Here is a 21742-nt window from a genome sequence, read left to right on the forward strand (position 1 = left end):
TTCTTGCCTGGAGAATCCCAGGGATGGGGGAGCCTGGTGGGCTGCTGTCTATGGGGTCGCACAGAGTCGGACATGACTGATGTGACTTAGCAGCAGCAGCAGTGTATCTACGTCAATCCCAACTCTCCATTCGTTCCACCCATCCCCACCCCTTTCCTCTTTGGTGTGTTTTCTATGTCTGTATTTCTATTTCTGATTCGCAAATAAGATCATCTGTACCATTTTTTGCAAAAGTAGGAAGTCAAGAAACACCTGGAGTAACAGGCAAATTTGGCCTTGGAGTACAGAATGAAGCAGGGCAAAGGCTAATAGAGTTTTGCCAAGAGAATGCACTGATCATAGCAAACACTCTCTTCTAACAACACAAGAGAAAACTCTACACATGGACAACACCAGATGGTCAATACCAAAATCAGATTGATTATATTCTTTGCAACCAAAGATGGAGAAGCTCTATACTGTCAGCAAAAACAAGACCGGGAGTTGACTGTGGCTCAGATCATGAACTCCTTATTGCTAAATTCAGACTTAATTTGAAGAAAGTGGGGAAAACCACTAGACCATTTAGATATGACCTAAGTCAAATCCCTTATGATTATACAGTGGAAGTGAGAAATAGATTTAAGGGACTACATCTGATAGACAGAGTGCCTGATGAACTATGGACGGAGGTTCGTGACATTGTACAGGAGACAGGGATCAGGACCATCCCCAAGAAAAAGAAATGCAAAAAAGCAAAATGGCTGTCTGAGGAGGCCTTGCAAATAGCTGTGAAAAGAAGAGAAGAGAAAAGCAAAGGAGAAAAGAAAAGAAATTCCCATTTGAATGCAGAGTTCAAAAGAATAGCAAGGAGAGACAAGAAAATTTTCCTTAGTGATCAGTGCAAAGAAATAGAAGAAAACAATGGGAAAAACTAGAGATCTCTTCAAGAAAATTAGAGATACCAAGGGGACATTTCATGCAGAGATGGGCTCAATAAAGGACAGAAATGGTATGGACCTAACAGAAGCAGAAGATATGAAAACGAGGTGGCAAGAATACACAGAAGAACTATACAAAAAAGATCTTCATGATCCAGATAATCACGCTGGTGTGATCACTCACCTAGAGCCAGACATCCTGGAATGTGAAGTCAACTGGGCCTTAGGAAGCATCACTACAAACAAAGCTAGCGGAGGTGATGGAATTCCAGTTGAGCTATTTCAAATCCTGAAAGATGATGCTGTGAAAGTGCTGCACTGAATATGCCAGCAAATTTGGAAAACTCAGCAGTGGCCACAGGACTGGAAAAGGTCAGTTTTCATTCCAATCCCTAAGAAAGGCCATGCCAAAGAATGTTCAAACTACCATACAGTTGTACTCATCTCACATGCTAGTAAAGTAATGCTCAAAATTCTCCAAGCCAGGCTTCAGCAATACGTGAACTGTGAACTTCCAGATGTTCAAGCTGGTTTTAGAAAAGGCAGAGGAACCAGAGATCAAATTGTCAACATCCTCTGGATCATCAAAAAAGCAAGAGAGTTCCAGAAAACATCTATTTCTGCTTTATTGACTATGCCAAAGCCTTTGACTGTGTGGATCACAACAAACTATGGAAAATTCTTCAAGAGATGGGAATACCAGACCACCTGACCTGCCTCTTGAGAAACCTGTATGCGGGTCAGGAAGCAACAGAACTGGACATGAAACAACAGACTGGTTCCGATAGGAAAAGGAGTACGTCAAGGCTGTATATTGTCACCCTGTTTATTTAACTTATATGCAGAATACATCGTGAGAAATGCCGGACTGGATGAAGCACAGCTGAAATCAAGATTGCCGGGAGAAACATCAGTAACCTCAGATGTGCAGATGACACCACCCTTATGGCAGAAAGCGAAGAAGAACTAAAGAGCCTCTTGATGAAAGTGAAAGAGGAGAGTGAAAAGGTTGGCTTAAAGCTAAACATTCAGAAAACTAAGATCATGGCATCCGGTCCCATCACTTCATGGGAAATAGATGGGGAAACAGAAACAGTGGCTGACTGTATTTTTTTGGGCTCCAAAATCACTGCAGATGGTGATTGCAGCCATGAAATTAAAAGACGCTTACTCCTTGGAAGAAAAGTTATGACCAACCTAGACAGCATATTAAGAAGCAGAGACATTACTTTGTCAACAGAGGTCCATCTAGTCAAGGCTATGGTTTTTCCAGTAGTCATGTATGGATGTGAGTGTTGGACTATAAAGAAAGCTGAGCACAGAAGAATGGATGCTTTTGAACTGTGGTGTTGGAGAAGACTCTTGAGAGTGCCTTGAACTGCAAGGAGATCCAACCAGTCCATCCTAAAGGAAATCAGTCCTGGGTGTTCATTGGAAGGACTGATGTTGAAGCTGAAACTCCAATACTTTGTCCACCTGATGCGAAGAGCTGACTCATTGGAAAAGACCCTGATGCTGGGAAAGATTGAAGGCAGGAGGAGAAGGGGATGACAGAGGATGAGGTGGTTGGATGGCATCACTGACTCGATGGACATGAGTTTGGGTAAGATCTGGGAGTTGGTGATGAACAGAGAGGCCTGGCATGCTGCAGTTCATGGGGTTGCAAAGAGTCGGACAAGACTGAGTGACTGAACTGAACTGAACTGTACCATTTTTCTAGATTCCAGACATATTCACTAATACATGATATTTATTTTTCTCTTTCTGACTTACTTAACTCTGTATGATAGACTCTAGGTCCATCCACATCTCTACAGATGACCCAGTTTCATTCCTTTTTATGACTGAGTAATATTCCACTATGTATATATACCACATCTTTATCCATTCATCTGTTGATGGACATTTAGATTGCTTCCATGTCCTGACTATAGTAAATGGTGCTGCAAAGAACTGGGGTACATGTGTCTTTTTTAATTACATTTTTTCCTCTGAGTATATGCCCAAGAGTGGATATACAATAGTTCTTATTTTTAGTTTTTTGAGAAATCTCCATACCGTTCTCCATAGGGCTTGCACCAATTCATTTTCTCACCAGCAGTGTAGGAGGGCTCCCTTTTCTCCACATTGTCTCTAGCAGGTACTTAATACAACTTTGTTGACATAAACAGTTAAGGCACAAAGATTCTTGAAGGCTTGGGCACAGTGACTAAAGAGGCCAAATATCCCTTTGAGCTAAAAATAAAAGCTTGCCTGTTGTGAGGCAGCCTGCCAGTTTCTGTAGGAGCTTCTCTCAGTAGCACCAGCCCAGGGTGCTGGGGTTCAGGCCATGAAGTCAGGAAGAACATGAGCCATGAAAGCTCTTTCTCTTCATTTTTTTCCTCAAACCTGGAACAAGTTTCCTCAAGAGAGATTTTTTTTTTTTCTTAAATACATTATAAGTACAGGTAATGCTCAAATTAAGATAGAGGTAAAGTCATTGATCATCGAAAAAGCAAGAGAGTTCCAGAAAACATCTACTTCTGCTTTATTGACTACACCAAAGCCTTTGACTGTGTGAATCACAACAAACTGTGGAAAATTCTTCAAGAGATGAGAATACTAGACCACCTGACCTGCCTCCGGAGAAACCTGTATGCAGGTCAAGAAGCAACAGTTAGAACTGGACATGGAATAGCAGACTGGTTCCAAATAGGGAAAGAAGTACATCAAGGCTGTATATTGTCACCCTGTTTATTTAACTTATATACAGAGTACATCATGCCAGATGCTGGGCTGGATGAAGTACAAGCTGGAATCAAGATTGCTGGGAAAAATATCAATAACCTTAGATGTGCAGATGACCCCACCTTTATGGCAGAAAATGAAGAAGAACTAAAGAGCCTCTTGATGAAAGTGAAAGAGGAGAGTGAAAAAGTTGGCTTAAAACTCAACATTCAGAAAACTAAGATCATGACATCTGGTCCCATCACTTCATGGCAAATAGATGGGGAAACAATAGAAACAGTGAGAGACTTGACTTTCTTGGGCTCCAAAAATCACTGCAGATGGTGACTGCAGCCATGAAATTAAAAGACCCTTGCTCCTTGGAAGAAAAGCTATGACCAACCTAGATAGCATATTAAAAAGACTTATTAAAAAGACAGCATATTAAAAAACATTACTTTGCCAACAGAGGTCCGTCTAGTCAAAGCTATGGTTTTTCTAGTGGTCATGTATGGATGTGAGTTGGACTATAAAGAAAGCTGAGGGCCGAAGCAATTGATGCTTTTGAGCTGTGGTGTTGGAGAAGACTCTTGAGAGTCCTTTGGACTGCAAGGAGATCCAACCAGTCCATCCTAAAGGAGATCAGTCCTGGGTGTTCATTGGAAGGACTGATGTTGAAACTGTAACTCCAATACTTTGGCCACCTGATGCAAAGAACTGAGTCATTTGAAAAGACCCTGATGCTGGGGAGGATTGAGGGCAGGGGGAAAAGGGGACGACAGAGGATGAGATGGTTGGATGGCATCACCGACTCAATGGACATGAGTTTGAGCAAGCTCCAGGAGTTGGTGATGGACAGGGAAGCCTGGCGTGCTGCAGTCCATGGGGCCGCAAAGAGTCAGACATGACTGAGTGAACTGAACTGAAAGACATTGGGATATTTGAATGCAGCCTCCAGAAAAACTTGAGCAACAGGCTGAGGGATAAAGATGCTTAAAGATAAAAAAGGTGTAGGTCCTGGCAAAGGACCTACTGTGGGTAGGTCACTTCACTCTTACAGAGGATGCTCTCCTGCACACACTGGGGACCACAAGCTTTCAACTCATGTATGTGACTGAAGGGGCCAGGCAGGACCACTACATAATTTGTGAGGCTCCAGGCAAAATGAAAATGAGGGCCCTGGTCAAAACTTATTAATAATTTCAAGAAAGTGTCAGCAGAGCATTAAGCCCAGAGTGGGGCCTTCCTGAGCACATGGCCGTGTGACCATGGAGTGCGCCATGGGCTACGGGAGATACGCGCTTCCCCTGGCAAGGGCTTCAGGATCCCAACTGATGGTCATACCAACCAGGGGCAGCGAGCGCCTTTGAGATGGTTACTTCATGTATTGTCCCTGTGGGGCACAGGAAGTGGTTTTATTTTCCCTCTTTTTTTCAGATCATAGACCCAAGGCACAGAGAGGTTAAGTAACTTGTGTGTGGTCACACAGCACAAATGTGGAGAAGCCAAAATACAAACCAGGTCTGTCAAATGCCAGGACCTACGCTCTTAGCAGCATTCTGTCATGTCTCCAGAGCATCTTTTAGTGAAAATACTAAGGTATGTTAGATTTCTGGGGGCTGCCGTGACTCCCTCTGAAGGTGCCACGGACGGTACAGTCTGGATTCCTCTCCTGCCTTCTGGTTGAGAGGAACTGTCAAGCAGTTCTCAGCCTCCAGTCTCCGCTCCCATCCTCCCATGGAGTCCTTTCTCCGGGTCTGCACATGGTCCTGTCTTTACATGTGTGTGTTCACATTTCCCTTTTTTATAAGGACCCCAGTCATATTGGACTAGGGACCATCCAAAGACCTCATCTTAACCTGATGAAATTTTCATGGGCCCTATTTCCAAATAAGGGGCCCGTTCAGTGAAGTGTTGGGGATCAGGTCTCCCACTGATCTTTCTGGCGGCGGGGGTGGGGGGTATCATTCAACCCATAGCAGGATGTAAAGTTGGAAACTGATCAAATGAGCAGGAAGTGTGACCAGCTCACATGGTCAGGAGTTGGGTATTCTCGGCAGTGAGTGGTTACTCTGTGGTCAAAGTGCCCGACAGGAATCGCCTCTCTCCTGCCTTCCTGCCTTGTTCTCAGGGCAGGGAGTTCTCAGCACCCTCCCAGCAGTGGATGGAAGCTGAGAATGGGAGGCGAAGTCTTAAAGAAATGACAGGCAGACTGATGTCTTGACTGCTGGTTTGGAGATGTGCTGTCCATTAAACCACTGCAGTGGTTTCAATGATCGCCACATGCTGAGTCCTTGGAGAGGCTGACCATTAATGAACCACAGCTTTTCATTCTGCTGACTCAGGATAGGTAGAGACCAAATGACTTGACTGGGGAAATGTGTAGCAAAACTTTCAGATCCCTAGATAGTACAATGATGCTGATCACAGCCTATTAAAAAATATAAAAATTTAGCTTTGTAGAAAACTCACAAACCTGCCCTTGCTTTCCCTCTGACCAACACCATGACCTTGGCGGTTCCCTTGTTGGAAGCCTGGGGTTCTGTCCCATGGAACCCATGCTGTCATGCCGGGGCAGGAGCTGGGGATCTCTGCAGATCTCTATACTCTTTTTTCCCTCAGAAGACTGATGTGGGCAGAACTCAGGTTTCCGAACTCAGCTTGCATCTGAACCGGCTCCAGCATCCCTTGCCCCTCCCTGCCCCCCTGAGCCAGGCACTGAAGCGGGAGAGAGCCTTGGGATTGTTCAAGAAGATGGGTGACAACACTCGCGGTCAGTAGAACCAACCCTGACTTGTGTTTCCAGAGGAAGTCAGACAGGAATGTGCTCTGGGCACATTGTATTTTTCTTGGAGCAACATGTGATAAAGTGATATTTTTTCAAGTAGAGGAGTGGGGAAAAGATCAAGAAGTCCAAGATTGCAGAAGATGGAGAGGAATATTTGGGCAGAAAAAACCATTACCCACGCCCCCCCCACCCACCCACTGGCCCCAGGTGTGCTGCTACCGTGGCGTGTGAAGGATTTGGAAGTGCCCGGAGAAAAGCATTCCTATCTTAGAAAAGAGGTTAGAAGGGAATGAAACCCTTGCATTCTTTCAAAGTGCTATTGAGTACCATGGGTCAGGCCCTGAAATGAACAGGTGTGGTACCCATTTTGTGTTTCTCTGAGTCTTCCTGGCCATCGCCCCCATCCAGGTCATCTTCATATCTTGTGAGGAGGAGGATGCTATTGTTGCCCTCTAATCTGCTGGTTCTGCATTTCTGGATTCAACCAACTGGATCGAAACATTAAAAAAAAAAGAATTCCAGAAACTCCCCCAAAACAAGCACTTGAATCTGCTGTGTACCAGCAACTATTTGGGCTTCCCAGGTGGCGCCAGTGTAAAGAACTTGCCTGCCAATGCTAATACAGAAGACGTAAGAGGTTTGGGATCAATCCCTGGGTGGGAGAGATTCCCTGGAGAAGGAAATGGTATTCTTGCCTGGAAAATCCCATGGACAGAGAAGCCTGGCAGGCTACAGTCCATGGGATTACAAAGAGTTGGACACAACTGAAGCGACTTAGCACACAGTAACTGGTTTGTAGCATTTACTTTGTATTTATAACTGTTTCCCTTATATTAGCTATCATAAGTAATCTGGAGAGGACTGAATGTATATGGGAGGGGGGGACTACCTTGGCAGTCCAGTGGTTGGGAATCTGCCTTCCAATGCAGAGGGTGCAGGTTTGATGTCTGGTCAGGGAACTAAGATCCCAGAAGCCCCCATGTGCCGCATCAAAGTGCAGTCAAAAATAAAGTATCTGAGACATGCACAGGTTGAAAATGTTTCAGCTCAAGGGATGATGCTGGTTCATTTCTCTTAGGTGCTTGTTTTCCCCGCAGACAGAGCCCCTTGGGTAGTTGGGACTCAGAACTTTCACATGTGGCGCCCTCTAACACAGGGTTCAGGGTTTCCGAGTCTGATGGAGAAAGGCTGAAGACTTCTCCATTGAGACGGAAGAAATCACTTGATTTTGGCAGGAGCCTGTCGATAGAATCCTGAGGGCTGACCATCCTGGGAGTCCTGGTGAGAACTGACCTTTACTGAGTCTGCACAGTCTGTGTGCTGTCTTATCAGGTCTGCTGCTGCCAGTCCTAAAGATGGGTAGGCTTCTTGTACCTGTTTGACATGGGGAAGGCGGAGGCTGGGGTGGCACCAGTGACCTGACCTGCTCAAGGTCAAGCTAATGGGGGCTGGACAGCATGGCCCCAGGTGCGTCCATGGACAGAGCCTGATTCTCAAGAGTCAGCCGGCTGAGGAACTTTCTGTCTCATGATGGAGGGTGTGGGTGGATGTGGGACTCGGTGCCTCCAGGAGCCTGTGACCTCTGACCGCCCCCCCACCCCACCACCGTTATCTGATCCTTCCCCCCACCCATGGCTGTAGAGAAATACCCAAGAAATCTGGTTGCACAATTTCCTTCTGAAATAGAAATACACAAATATTTTTGTGATGTTTATAGTTCATTAAACAGTTTCCTAGGTGTTCTCAAGCTTCTGTCTTTTCTGTGCCCTAAAGTCTACCGTTAATTTTTTTGCAGCGAGTTGATGAACTAGGAAAGGGAGTGAAGGGAGGAGGTGGTGGGGTGAGGGTCCAGGTGCACTGCCCCACCCCCGACCCACCCTGCCTTCGACTGTCTTCTCGTTTTATTTGTAAGGCTGGGTTGCTGGTGGACTGCCAAATTCTCATCATTTCAGCTAACCAACTGGTTGTAGCTTTTCCTTCTCTTTTAGTTGTGAAATATAACAGAATTTGGGCTTCCCTTATAGCTCAGTTGGTAAAGAATCCGCCTTCAATTCGGGAGACCCCAGCTCGATTCCTGGGTTGGGAAGATTCACTGGAGAAGGGATAGGCTACCCACTCCAGTATCCCTGGTGGTTCAGCTGGTAAAGAATCCGCCTGCAATGCGGGAAACCTGGGTTCGATCCCTGGGTTAGGAAGATCCCCTGGAGAAGGGAAAGGCTACCCACTCCAGTATATATAACAGAATTTACCATTCTAACCATTTTAAGGGCATGGTTCAGCGGCATTAAGTACATTCAGAGTTTTGCACAGTCCTCAGCACCATCCATCCGCAGAACTCTTCATATCTTTCCAAACTGAAATACCCAATAAACAGTGACTCCCCATTCCTCTCCCTCCAGCTCCTGGCATTCACCATTCTACTTTTTGTCTCTGATTTTAACAACTCTAGGTACTGCGTATAAGTAGAATACTACAGTCTTTGTCTTGTTTATCAGCCTACTTCATATAGCATAAATAACACTGTGTATTTACCACATGAATTACTGGCTTATTTCACTTAGCATCATGTCCTCAAAGTTCAACCATATTGTAGCATGTGTCAGAATTTCCTACTTTTTAAAGGCTGATAGTAGTCCATTGTATATAATACCATATTTTGTTTATCCATTCATCTATCAGTGGACACTTGGGTTGCTTCTGCCTTTTGACTATTGTAAATAATGCATCTATGAACATGCATGTTCAAATATCTCTTTAAGAAGAGATATTTGTCTTCAGTTTTTAGGGGTGTTTACTCAGAAGTGGAATTGCTAGATAATATGGTAATTCTATTACCAAAGATATTCTATTACCACAGATAATATGGTAATTCTATGGTAATTCTTTAATTTCTTGAGGAACTGCCCTACTGCTTTCCATAGCAGCTGCACCATTTTGCATTCCCACCAAGAGTTCACAAGGGTTCCAGTTATTCCACGTCTTTGCTAACACTTGTTATTTTGTTTTTTGTGGGGTTTTTTGGGGGAGGGGGGATAATAGTCATTCTAATAGATGACAGTGTCTCTTCGTGGTTTTGATTTGCCTTTCTCTAATGGTTAGTTACATGGAGCATCTTTTTATTTGTTAGCCACTTGTATATCTTCTTTGGACAAATATTTACCCAAGCCTTTTGCCATTTTTAAACCTAGTTGTTTGTTTTTGTTATTGAGTTGTAGAAGTTCTCTCTGTATTCTGGATGTTAATCCTTTATCAGATAGATGCTTTGTAAATATTTTCTCCCATTCTTTGAGTTGCTTTTTCACTTAATTGCTTGTGTCCTTTCAGGCACACATGTTTTTAATTTTGATGTAGTCCAATTTATCTATTTTTTTTCCTGTTGTCTCTGCTTTTGGTGTCATACCAAGAAATCATTGCCAGACTCAGTATCTTGAAGTTTTTCTCTTCTATTTTCTTCCAAGAGTTTCATAATTTTAGCTTTTACACTTCAGTCTTTGACCTGTTTTGAGTTAATTTTTGTATATGGTATAAGTTAAGGGGCCAACTGCATTCTTTGGCATGTGGATATCCAGTTTTCCTAGCACTGAGTCTTTGTGCTAGGAAAGTCAAAGGTCTTTGTTGTAAGGACTTTCCTCATTGAACCATCTTGGCACCCATATTAAAAATTATTTCACCATATATGCATGGGTTTATTTGGGGGCTTTCTGTTCTAATCTGTTGGTCTTCATGTCTGTCTTTATGTCTTTATGCTGTAGCTTTATAGTATGTTTTGAAATCAGGAAGTGTGAGTCTTCCAACTTTGTTCTTTCTCAAGGTTGTTTTGGCTATTCAAGGTTTCTGGAGATTCTATATGAATTCTAGGATGAATTTTTCGATTTTTGCAAAAAGATGGCATTGGTGTTTTCTTAGGGATTGCCTTTCATCTGGTTAGTATTGATGTCTTAACAATATGAAATCTCCCGGTCCATAAACAGTGGCTGTCTTCCCCTTTATTTGTGTCTTAATTTCTTTCAGCAACATTTTCTAGTTTTTGGTGTATATCTTTTGCCCCCTTGGCAAAATTTAAATTTTTTCCTACATATTATATTCTTTCTAATGTGATTGTAAGTGGAACTCTTTTCTTAATTTACTTTTTGTAAACACAACTGATTTTTGTGTGTTGACTTTGTACACTGCAACTTTGCTGGATTCTTTCTGAGTTCTCATTGTTTGCAGAATATTCAGGATCTTCTAACATATAAGATTATGTGATCTCTGAACAGAGATTTCTCTTTTCTTTCCAGTGGGTACCTTTTATTTTTTTCCTTGCCTGATTGCTTTGGCTAGGGCTTCCAGTACTTTGTTGAATAGAAGTGGTGAAAACGGGCACCCTTAATTCTGATCTTAGAAGCAAGAGAGAGTGCTTTTTAATCCTCCTTTCTCCATCACTAATGGCAGAGGGTTTGGGGTTTTTTTGTTTGTTCATTCTGTTTACATGCAGAGCCTTTAAAAGGACTGAGGATGCAGGCAGAGGCTGTGGAAATCCTGGTGAAGCTGGTAAGGGAAGGACGCTGATGACGAGGGGGCTGGAGCTCTGATTGAGCTGTACCTCCGGGAGTGGGGCTGACCCCCACACTGGTGGCCAGGTCCACACACCTGCTTCCCTTCTAAGCCCAGGGAGCCGTTCCCCATCCCCACCTCACATGGCCCCTCCTGCCTGTGGGTTGCTGCTCACCTATCTGCTGGCTCTCTGCCCCAGTACAGAGCCAGGGTGAGGGAGCCCAGTGCCACCGGGGAAAAGGTGGTTTGAAACCTGAGCTCTGCTGTCTTCACATGGTTTTCACTTCTGCACACGAAATTTTAAATCCTGCATTCCAGTTACCTTAAAATGACACTATGGGGATTAAAGAGGCTTTTATAAATTGTCAGCTAGATATGAAACTGCAGCATCTTGACTCGCAGCAGGAACATTTGCCAGTGTTTTTCTCTAACTTTGCGTCTGTGTCCAGCTGAGAATCAGCCTTCTTTGTGATGGGGGATTTCCTATTCGCACGAAATCTTTCATGGCTCTGGTGCAGTTGTCATTCCACATGGACTTAAGAATACTGTGAATAAGCAAAGAAGATGCTCAAGGAGAGCAAAGCCTTGCTTTGCGACATCCCCAGGCCTTTAGTTTTTTTTTTTTTTAAAGTCAGATTTCACTCTTAAAAACAGACAAAAACATAATTGAATATTGGGAGCGAATCTCTGATTATGAGTGACATGTGCTACAATACAGTCTTACGGGGTATTATTTTCCTGCAAATAGAATGAAATTCCCAGAAAGGCAAATCATACTATAGAAGCTATCTTTTCAATGAAAAGAAAAAAATCGTGTCTCTGAGATGTTGCTGAGTAGATTTTTATTTTTGGGGGGGAGGAAAAATGAAGTCTCCTTTGAGACTTTATCTTCTAAAGAGACAACTTTAGAAATGCAGGGGGTATTACTGCCCCGGGCATTTACAAATTTGTGACTTATCTACATGAATGTTCTTCCCTGACAGGTGTTATAAAAAAGGTGCAATATTGGTATTCAGACAAGATGGAGAATTAAATTTGCATGAGCATTTATATAGACAAAGAACTTCAGATAGCAAAAGACCCCGAAATTGCTGACTCATAGCACCTAACTTTCAGAAGGGGAAACTGAGTCCTAGAGAAGTTAAATTATGTGCCCAAGTTTTTACAACTCACACACTCCACATCTGATGCCCTGTGGGTCATTTCTTTAGGTGTTTCTGGGGTGTGTGTGTGTGTGTGCACGCACGCGTGCACTCAGTTACTCGGTCATGTCTGATCCCTTGTGACTCCGTGGACTATAGCCCGCCAGGCTCCTCTGTCTATAGGATTTCTCAGGCGAGAATGCTAGAGTGGGTTGCCATTTCCTCCTCCCCGGGATCTTCCCAATCCAGGGATCGAACTTGAGTCTCCTGCATCAGCAGGCAGATTCTTTACCACTGAGCCACCTGGGAAGCCTGTTGCTGGGATGGATAACAGTTATGTTTCATTTTAATCTCACATCACTGGTTGCTTTTTTCTCCTCTTTCTGGAGAGAAAACAGTCTAATCTAGAAGGAAAAGCATTTCATGTTTTTGTTTTTATGAGATATGCGATTTTGTAAATTGTACTTCTAAGACTGACTTATTTTTGGCCATTTGGTGTTTTGTTTTGAGAGTTTGTTGCTTCTAGTCTGTTGGCTACTTTAATGTCAAACTGATTTTTTTCTATTTTTTTCAAATTAAATAACAACAACAACAACAAAATGCAGAAAACCAAACAGCATCATGTTGCTCGTTTTGCTCTTGAAATCACAGAGGACAATGTTACATTTAAAAAGCCTGAGAATAACAATGATCCCAGAGGAACTGGATTCAGGGAACTAAAAGAAATAGTTTTGCTCCTAGTTGTCATTTTTTGGTTTTTCCAAGGGTGGTTATGATTAAAAAAAAAAAAAAGGTCTGAGTTAAATAGAACTTTTCTGATGAGAATTTTTGAAAAGGCTGTGATTAAAAGAAAAACAGGCCCGACTATGCTGGAAACTTTATGGACGTCACTCCATTCAGGGTCCCTGAACAGTGTTGTGAAATGAGTGCCTTGATTCCATTTTACAGGCAAGTAAACACAGGCTCTGAGAAGTTAAGTGAGCTTGTCCCAAGTCACAGAGTTAGTAAGTGGGGTTTGAAACTGGGGGAGGACTTCCTGTGAGTAATGAGATAAACACCCAAGTCCAGCCAGGCGTCTCTGAGCCCATCCCTGTCAGGAGCACTGGGCAGAGACAGCAGAGAAAATCTGGAGCAAAGGACAGGACTCTCGGGAGTGTGGGGTGACCCAAACCAGTCAACATCACCCCTAGAAAGACAAGTTCTGTCCTGGGTAGAAATATTGGAATGCATGTGGGACCCGAGGCTTCAAAACAGAAGGAAGGGAACCCCGAAAGACCATTGCCTCTTGTAGATGATGTGTAGAAAGTACAGCGATTGGGGTAAAATTGGAGGAGTCCTGCAGAGATTTTAAAAAAAAAAGAAGAGTATTGTAAAAGCAGACTAGAATCGCCCAGAAGCGCTCCGTGCAATAAAGAAAGTGCACTTCACCACATCAACAGCAGAGGGCGCGTGTGACTCGAGAAACCTCGTTAGCCACCCGAGGCCCCTGTCTACCTGCTCACTGCTGGTCCAGGAAAGAAAATCCATTACAAAAAGAACAGAACGCGGCAGGCATTGCACGCGCAGAGCTGTGATCAGAAGAAAACAGTTTGGGAATCAAAACACTTCAGGGGATAAATATTCACCCCTCTCTAAACACATCTGGTGGTGGTGGTTTAGTCGCCAAGTTGTGTTCGACTCTTGCGACCCCATGGACTGTAGCCTGCCAGGCTTCTCTGTCCATGGGATTCTCCAGGCAAGAATACTGGAATGGGTTGCCATTTCCTTCTCCATAAACACATCTACACACCCCCAAACAGAAGATAATAGCAAACAGAGTTCCAACATTATTAAATATCCTGAGGTAAGCATTTTCTTTTTATAAATTCTTGATTCAAGGCTGTCATACATGTAAATTTGTCACATGTATGTTTATATATGTCAACCTTGAATCGAAGATATTTTTAAAAATAAGAGCTAAAATGGACAAAACCCAGAAAGATGTGAAATGAGAGTTGGCTGAACCTAGAAGAAGAAATAAACCTCAGCTTCCGTGAATGGATTTATGTTGTCCCTGGGACCATCCCTTCCAGAGAGAGCAGAGTGACCGGTCACCTGGCACCTACTTTGTTGTCCTTTCTTCCCTAAACCGCAGCCCAAGGCAAACATTCCTTGCCCACAGCTGTACTTACTGCCTCTTCCAAGGAGAAACAGTTTATAAGGCTAGTCTTGGTGATGGTTTTTACTTTCCAAGTTCTCTATTAAAAAAAGACTCTAAGAATTACCCAAATACTTTCCTAGGGTGGCTCAAGTGGTATTTGTTAAGTAGATAAAACTTGCCAAGGAGAGTGTCATCTCCATTAATAATATATCACAATTTCAGAGAGATAGAACTTCAGAGACGTTTCTAAATTGCTTTGAATGACCACAAGTTAGGCTGTATTTTATAGTTCACAAAGTACTTTCCATGTGTTATATTCTTTAAAGTTGCATTTGCTGTTGTTATTATTGTTCAGTCGCTCAGTTGTGTCCGACTCTTTGTGACCTCATGGACTGCAGCATGCCAGACTTCCCTGTCCTTCACCATCTCCAGGAGTTTACTAAAACTTATGTCCATTGAGTTGGTGATGCCATCCAACTATCTCATCCTCTGTCGTCCCCTTCTCCTCCTGCCTTCAATCTTTCCCAGCATAAGGGTCTTTTCTAATGAGTCAGCTCTTCGCATCAGGTGACCAAAGTATTGGAGCTTAAATTAAAGTTGCATATAGGCTAAAAAAAAAAAAAAACAACTCAACAGATTTGATGTTTTCTTCCCTTCCTCTGTTTTAAAAGCAGCTTAGAAATGTTTTGTCTGGTTTACATACCTAGAAAAAGAGACTGTCCATGGCTTCCTTAAATGAGACATCTGTTGTACAAGCCAACTCTAGGCTGGGGGAGACTGTATTTCTCTAAAGACAGACACAGCATCATCACCATTGTGCCTGTTCTCTTTGTCCTCCCACCCCATTCAGGGGTGAACTCTACTCTCTTCTTTTTGCATCTGGCTAGGTTTGAGTCTTGGAGAAGGCAATGGAACCCCACTCCAGTACTCTTGCCTGGAAATCCCATGGACAGAGGAGGCTGGTGGACTGCAGTCCATGGGGTCACTAGGAGTTGGACACGACTGAGCGACTTCACTTTCACTTTTCACTTTCATGCATTGGAGAAGGAAATGGCAACCCACTCCAGTGTTCTTGGCTGGAGAGTCCCAGGGACGGGGGAGCCTGGTGGGCTGCCGTCTATGGGGTCGCACAGAGTCGGACACGACTGAAGTGACTTAGCAGCAGCAGCAGGTTTGAGTCTCGCTTGTAACCAGTAGAATGTGGCAGAAATAACACTGTATTACCTTAGGGGATGAGTTGGAAAAGGTGATGCTTTCTCCACCTTGTCCTCGGGATATTCTGAGACCGCCATGCTGTGAGGAAGCCCAGACTAGTCCGAGGGAAGAGACTGCATGGTCTGAACCTACAAGAAGTAAGAGAAAGATGCCTGGCTGCTCCCCCCAACTCCAGCTTTGTTCCAGCTGCTTTCTTCTCCGGCTGCAGTCCCATTCAGGACTCAGCCAGAACCACTCAGTGAAGCCCTACCTGAATTCCAGACCCTCGCAAACCAGATAATAAAATGCTGGTTGTTTTCAGCCACCAAGTCTTGTGTGATTTGTTATGCATTGATGGATATCCAGAATGAATAGTGTCAGAAGAAAGGACTGTTAGAGGAGGAGTAACTAGCCTAATACCTTGTGTGTGGGTGGGTGTGTGTTTGTGCATGCTCTGTTGCTCTGTCACGTCTGACTCTGCGATCCTATGGACTGCAGCCCGCCAGACTCTGTCCTTGGAATTTTGCAGGAGAGAATACTGGAGTGGGTTGTCATTCCCTTCTCCGGGGGATCTTCTCAACCCAGGGATCAAATCCGTATATCTTACATCTCCTGCATTGGCAGGTGGGTTCTTTACTACTGGCGCCTTTTTCAGTAGTTTTGTTTTGGAAGGTTTTTAAAGAGGATGTTAATAACCCCAGAACATGTCTCTTTTAAGAAGAATTAGTTTGCTGTCTAAATGTACCTTGTAAACTGACCTTTCCACTGGAAAAGAACTGAGTTATCCTCAGGTGGTTTTCTTCTTTGTAGTTTTAGATCTTTAAATATCTACTGCTTTTTGCAAAAGTAAGTGACACGAGAATTCTTGGGAGAATTGTTGACCTTGTCCTTGAATGTGATAAACCTTATAAATGCAGGAACTGAGAACGTGGGTACCAGCCTTAAGCTTTCTGATGAAGCCCAAGGTTGGGCGGCTTCAGCATTGGCTGAATGGTGAACAACTTGTCTGATATCCTGGGTCATGATAGAGAGAAGAGACTTCAGAGAGAGGGCTGGGATGAGATTTCATTCCTAATGGTGCAGTCACCATGCTCTAGAATCCACCCCTTGCCCTCTGGAACCTCAGACCAAATCATCCAAAAGTGAAATAATCATAGACCCATGGAAACAGGCTAAATGTCCATCAACAGACAAATGGATAAAGAAGATGTGGTACATATATAAATGGAATATTACTCAGCCACAAAAAAGAATGAATCACACAGAGTGAAGTAAGTCAGAAAGAGAAAAGCAAATATATTAATGCATTTACGTGGAATCTGAAAAAATTAAGTACAGACAATCTTGTTTACAAAGCAGAAACAGGGACACAGACATAGAGAACGAATATATAATACCAAGGGGGTATATATATATATATATATATATATAAATGGGGGGGGTGTGGTAGGGTGAATTGGAAAAAGTGATATTGACATATATACATTAATATGTATAAAATAAATAACTAATGATAACTGCATAGCACAGGGGACTCTGCTCAGTGCTCTGTGGTGACCTAAATGGGAAGGAAATCCCCCAAAGAGGAGATATATGTACATGCAGAAATTATCACTACATTGTGAACCTACCGTACTGTGTTGGAGAAGACTCTTGAGAGTTCCTGGGACTGCAAGGAGATCAAACCAGTCAATCTGAAAGGAAATAAGTCCTGGATATTCTTTGGAAGGACTGATGCTGAAGCTGAAACTCTAATACTTTGGCCACCTGGTGCAAAGAACTGACTCATTTGAAAAAGCCCTGATGCTGGGAAAGATTTAAGGCAGGAGGAGAAGGGGATGACAGAAGATGAGATGGTTGGATGGCATCACCGACTCAACGGACATGAGTTTGAGTAAACTCTGGGAGTTTACTCCCAGATGGACAGGGAGGCCTGGCGTGCTGCAGTCCATAGGGTCACAAAGAGTTGGATATGACTGAGTGACTGAACTGAACCGAACTGATACTCTAATAAAAAAATTATATTAAAAAAAAAAAACACCTACACCCACTCACACCGGCAATTCCTCTCGTCTTAGTAAGGCCAGCGGTCAGGATGCCTGCTTCCCACACAGGAAACTTGATTCCTGGCTTTGTTGATCACAAGGGCAGCTGTGACCACTCTCCCTTCACTCACTATCTGTGAGTGGAGATATACACAGATATGTATATCTGTGGGTTTGCTGGGAGGGGACTTTCTGTCCTGAAACAGAAACACACATTTACTCCTCTTAATATTTCAACTAGCGCTGGACTTTTCAACTTAGACTCAGCTTATCTAAAAATGTACTAATCCTCCACCCGCCCACACCAGCTGCTTCTCGAGGCTTCCTTGTCCTCTCTGGGGGCCTGTTAGAGCTTCCTCATATTCAGCAGCAGCCTTCCGTAACAGCTCTGGTGTCTGGTACCATCTTGCCTAGTTCAAGGTCGTAGTCCATAGTTCAGGTCTTCATTATTTGCCTTAAGAGGCCCTTCCACCTCCAGCAGCCCACCCTGCAACAGGGTTCAGTAGCTCTGCTGTTTTCATTGTACAGTGGAAGCCCCCTCCTCCCCGTGGTCCAGGCCCTTTCCTGGGCTGCCTATCCACTTCCATCCCCAGTCCTCCCAGGGCCAACGAGGATCCCAGTGCTTTGACCTTGGCACATCTGTTTTTGACCAAGTGGTTTTCTCTAAAATGCCTCGCTTCCTGCCCCCTGATTGAAACTACCCTCGTCTTCTGCATCCCTTTGAGATCCCCACATTTAAAAACAGGACCCTGTTTGTGTCCCTGCAGTGTCCAGCTGAGACCCTGAGCAAAATCCAGCAAATGTTTGTTAAAATGAATAAACAAATGTTCTAGTGGCCCCTTTCCTTAACTGGCAGGACAGAAATAGAAACGCTTACAGAATTATCATGGATATATATGCATTCCTAGACCTGCTGGTCATTTCTGAAGATGAGAGAATGTTTCCAAAACAATGAACCTATTTGAGAAGATTATTCAAAACAATCTTGTTGATCTTATTTAATTTAATCTTACATAGTTAAGCAAAGATCAAAGAATCTAATTTAGTGTGTTAGTACAGTGCAAAGGTTTAGATCATCAAAGGGCAACAGAATTCTTGGCTCATCCTTTGCAAGAATACATATCAGAATAAAATGATCCTCAGAAGAGAAGGTGTGCCCCATCTTTGAATGTTTTTTCATGGAAGTGAGAAAAACTTCATGAAGTCATGGCAAGCTGGCTTCTGAGGGAAAAACTGAGATCATTGCATAAGGAAAGTTAACCAGTAAGTCTGTTTTAAAGCAATTGGAAACATCTAAAATTTCTCCATTACACAAAAGTCTTTGGAAAGGGAATAGAAAATAAATAACAAATTTGAATCCTTAGTTTTCATAGGTATTGTAACTTCTAGGGGATCTTCATTCTGACTTTTTTGGGGGTGCCCATTTCTGACAACAAAATAGCTAAAGGATGAAGAGTCTTCTAAGCTTACCAGAAATGTTCTTGCTTTGGAAATACCCGTAATTACTCTCCTAATTCCTTGCATTTTTTCCTTCCCTCCCCCATCAGTTTCTTCTCAGGCAGTTTTCTGTGGTCAGGGAGGTGGGGGACAGGATGCCTTCTGGGGACAAGGTTAAGGACAGAGTCAGCCTGGCAGTGTGAGCTGAAAGAGAGAAACTATGAAGGTATTTAGAGGTGGTCCTGCCGGCGGGAACCACAGACACCCAGCTGCTCTCTTTGGCCCCCCGTTTCTGATTTTTAGTGATTTGAAGTACTTCAGGTCGTGATTCTTATTTATTTATTTTTGGCTTTGCCGAGTCTTCATGGGTGCACATGGGCTTTCTCTGGTTGCAGCAAGAAGGGCTACGCTCTAATTGCAGTGTGTGGGCTTCTCACGACTGTGGCGTCTCTTGTTGCGGAGCACAGGCTCCAGGTCGCTCGGGCTCAGGCTCAAGGTGTGTGAGCTTAGCTGTTCTGCTGCCCATGGGACCGTCTCTGACCAGGGATCGAACCCAAGTGTCGCTTGCATTGGCAGGTGGATTCTTAACCACTGGACCGCCAGGGAGGCCCCGCCCCTAATTTTATTCTGCTTGTCAGCAGTGGGCGTCCACATCAATTTCCCTTATTCCCCTTTCACCAGCAAAAGTCTGTAATTTGTAAAAGGTTGTGTGAGGGGGACATTCAAGTATAATATATAATAGGCTGTATATTAGTCAAACGGTCACGGAGGTCCCAAAGTGCCATTTTCTGTGAAGACTCAAGCAAGACCAGAGTTCATCCTGGTCTTCAGAGAAAACCGTGTGGATCAGACAAAACTGAGATTGTAATAGTACAATGTAGTAATTCATGCTGTGGAAACGTATGTAAACTAAGATGTATTACCAAGTACAGTGAGGCTTCAAAGGAGTGAGGGAGCGTGATACCCGGGACCCCAGAGCAGACTTGGGGAGGGGGCGAGGACCACCAAGGAGTTAAAGGTGGGGACGGTGATGACAAGTCTGGGTTTTGCCATGCCGAGCTCATGGTGCTAAAGTGGAAGTGATAGCTGATCAGTCATGTCCAACTCTTTGCGACCCTATGGAATTTACAGTCTGTGGAATTCTTCAGGCCAAAATTCTGGAATGGGTAGCCTTTCCCTTCTCCAGAGGATCATCCCAACCCAGGGATCAAACCCAGGTCTCCCGCTTTGCAGGCAGATTCTTTACCAGCTGAGCCACAGGGAAGCCCCAAAACACTAGAGTGTATAGCCTATCCCTTCTCCAGTGGATCTTCCCGACCCAGGAATCTAACCAGGGTCTCCTGCATTGCAGGTGGATTCTTTACCAACTGAGCTATTAGGGAAGCCCAGTCCGACAATACCAGGTCACTTCACTTTGTCCTGCTGTAAATTGAGAATCTGTTGCTACTCTCCTCATGCAGCTGCTGGGATGGCTTCAGAGAGTCGGGGGATAGTACATGATGTAGTGCCTGGCGTGTCGTCAGTTCTTCATACATGCCAGCCGTGACCTGCTCTGTTTTGAGATGGAGCTTAAAGGAAAGCTTGGATTGTAGCAGGACCTGGCATCAAGGAACACGGGGTTTTAAGCTAAGCGTCCTCCATGTGTGTGTCTCTGTGTCTGTGTATGTGTGTGTGTGTCTGTGTGTATGCCTGTATTCAGAAGACAGCAAATACACCAACTGTATTCTGGTATACCAGGAGCCAGTAAGGCCTTGAGGGCTATTCCATAGAGAAATGCTGTCCCATAGAAATGTAGTGGGAGCCACATGTCATTCTAAGTTTTCTAGTGGTTATATTAAAAAAATGTTAAACAGGTTAAAGGAATTTTAATAATATGTTTTATTTAATTAATTCAGTGTATCAAATATTTCAACATGAGGTCTGTGTAAAAAATTGTTAATAAGGTATTTTACTTTTTTGTACTAAGTCTTCAAAACTTGGTGTCTATTTTCTTTTTTTTTTTTTTTTTTTGAAGTAAGAGAAATCATTTTAATATATACATTTTCACTTCAGTCAATTCAACAATGATTTCTAATAGGCATGCAGACCCATTTAGTTTGCTTCAAATTTATTTCTCAACATGCAGCAACCTTCCTAATGAGATAGTTGAGCTGAACTACTTATTCCTAAAGAGTACAATGTACCTTGTCCTCAAAGAGTTTTATCAACTTTAACATTTTCGAAGAGCCCTATGAGGCTGCTCAATATGGTAGTTTTCCCCTGAAATTTCCTATTTGGAGGATGGAACAGTCTAGGATCTTTCCCAGTCTACTGGTTGCTTGTATTCATATCACAGCATGGCTGGCTAAGAGGTAGAGACTGAATAATATGTAGATAGCCTTCAAGCCCAGCTGAGTGAGACAGCTTCATTTTTAGAAAGGAAACCAAATCATGAAAACCCTCCTAATAGCATGATTTGTTCCAGGGTTCTTTTAAGAAGGGACGTAATCCTCATGCACAGGACTCTTCATGGCCTTCTAGAGTTTTCTGCTCCAGCCAGTGTTCCCTAGCCAGGTGACTTATTGCGCTTGCTGCAGAACTGAAAGCATGACGTCTCTGTCTACTTGCATCACTAGAGGTGGTGTTAATCTTCTCATTTCCGGCCAAATGGATCCGACCACACTTTCAACCCTGGTGGCTGCACGTCTTCTTGAACAATACCAGCTCGATTAATGGCTTGTTCCTTCTTTTTCTAGTGCTCCCATTTTGCTGCAGTCTGCGGGGTGACCCCGGCTGGATGTGTATGCCATGGGAGTGAGTCTGAGCCGGTGGCTGAGGGCATCAATCGGCCACTG

The 21742-nt window shown here is 43.6% G+C and overlaps 1 protein-coding gene across 5 annotated transcripts in view; it reads left to right on the forward strand.

Annotated features, from left to right (window-relative positions):
* RIN2 (Ras and Rab interactor 2) overlaps positions 1–21742 on the forward strand; it is a 212378-nt gene that overhangs the window by 8792 nt on the left and 181844 nt on the right. The window lies entirely within an intron of this gene.

Source organism: Dama dama, chromosome 23 (assembly GCF_033118175.1).
Source record: "Dama dama isolate Ldn47 chromosome 23, ASM3311817v1, whole genome shotgun sequence".
NCBI lineage: Eukaryota > Metazoa > Chordata > Mammalia > Artiodactyla > Cervidae > Dama > Dama dama.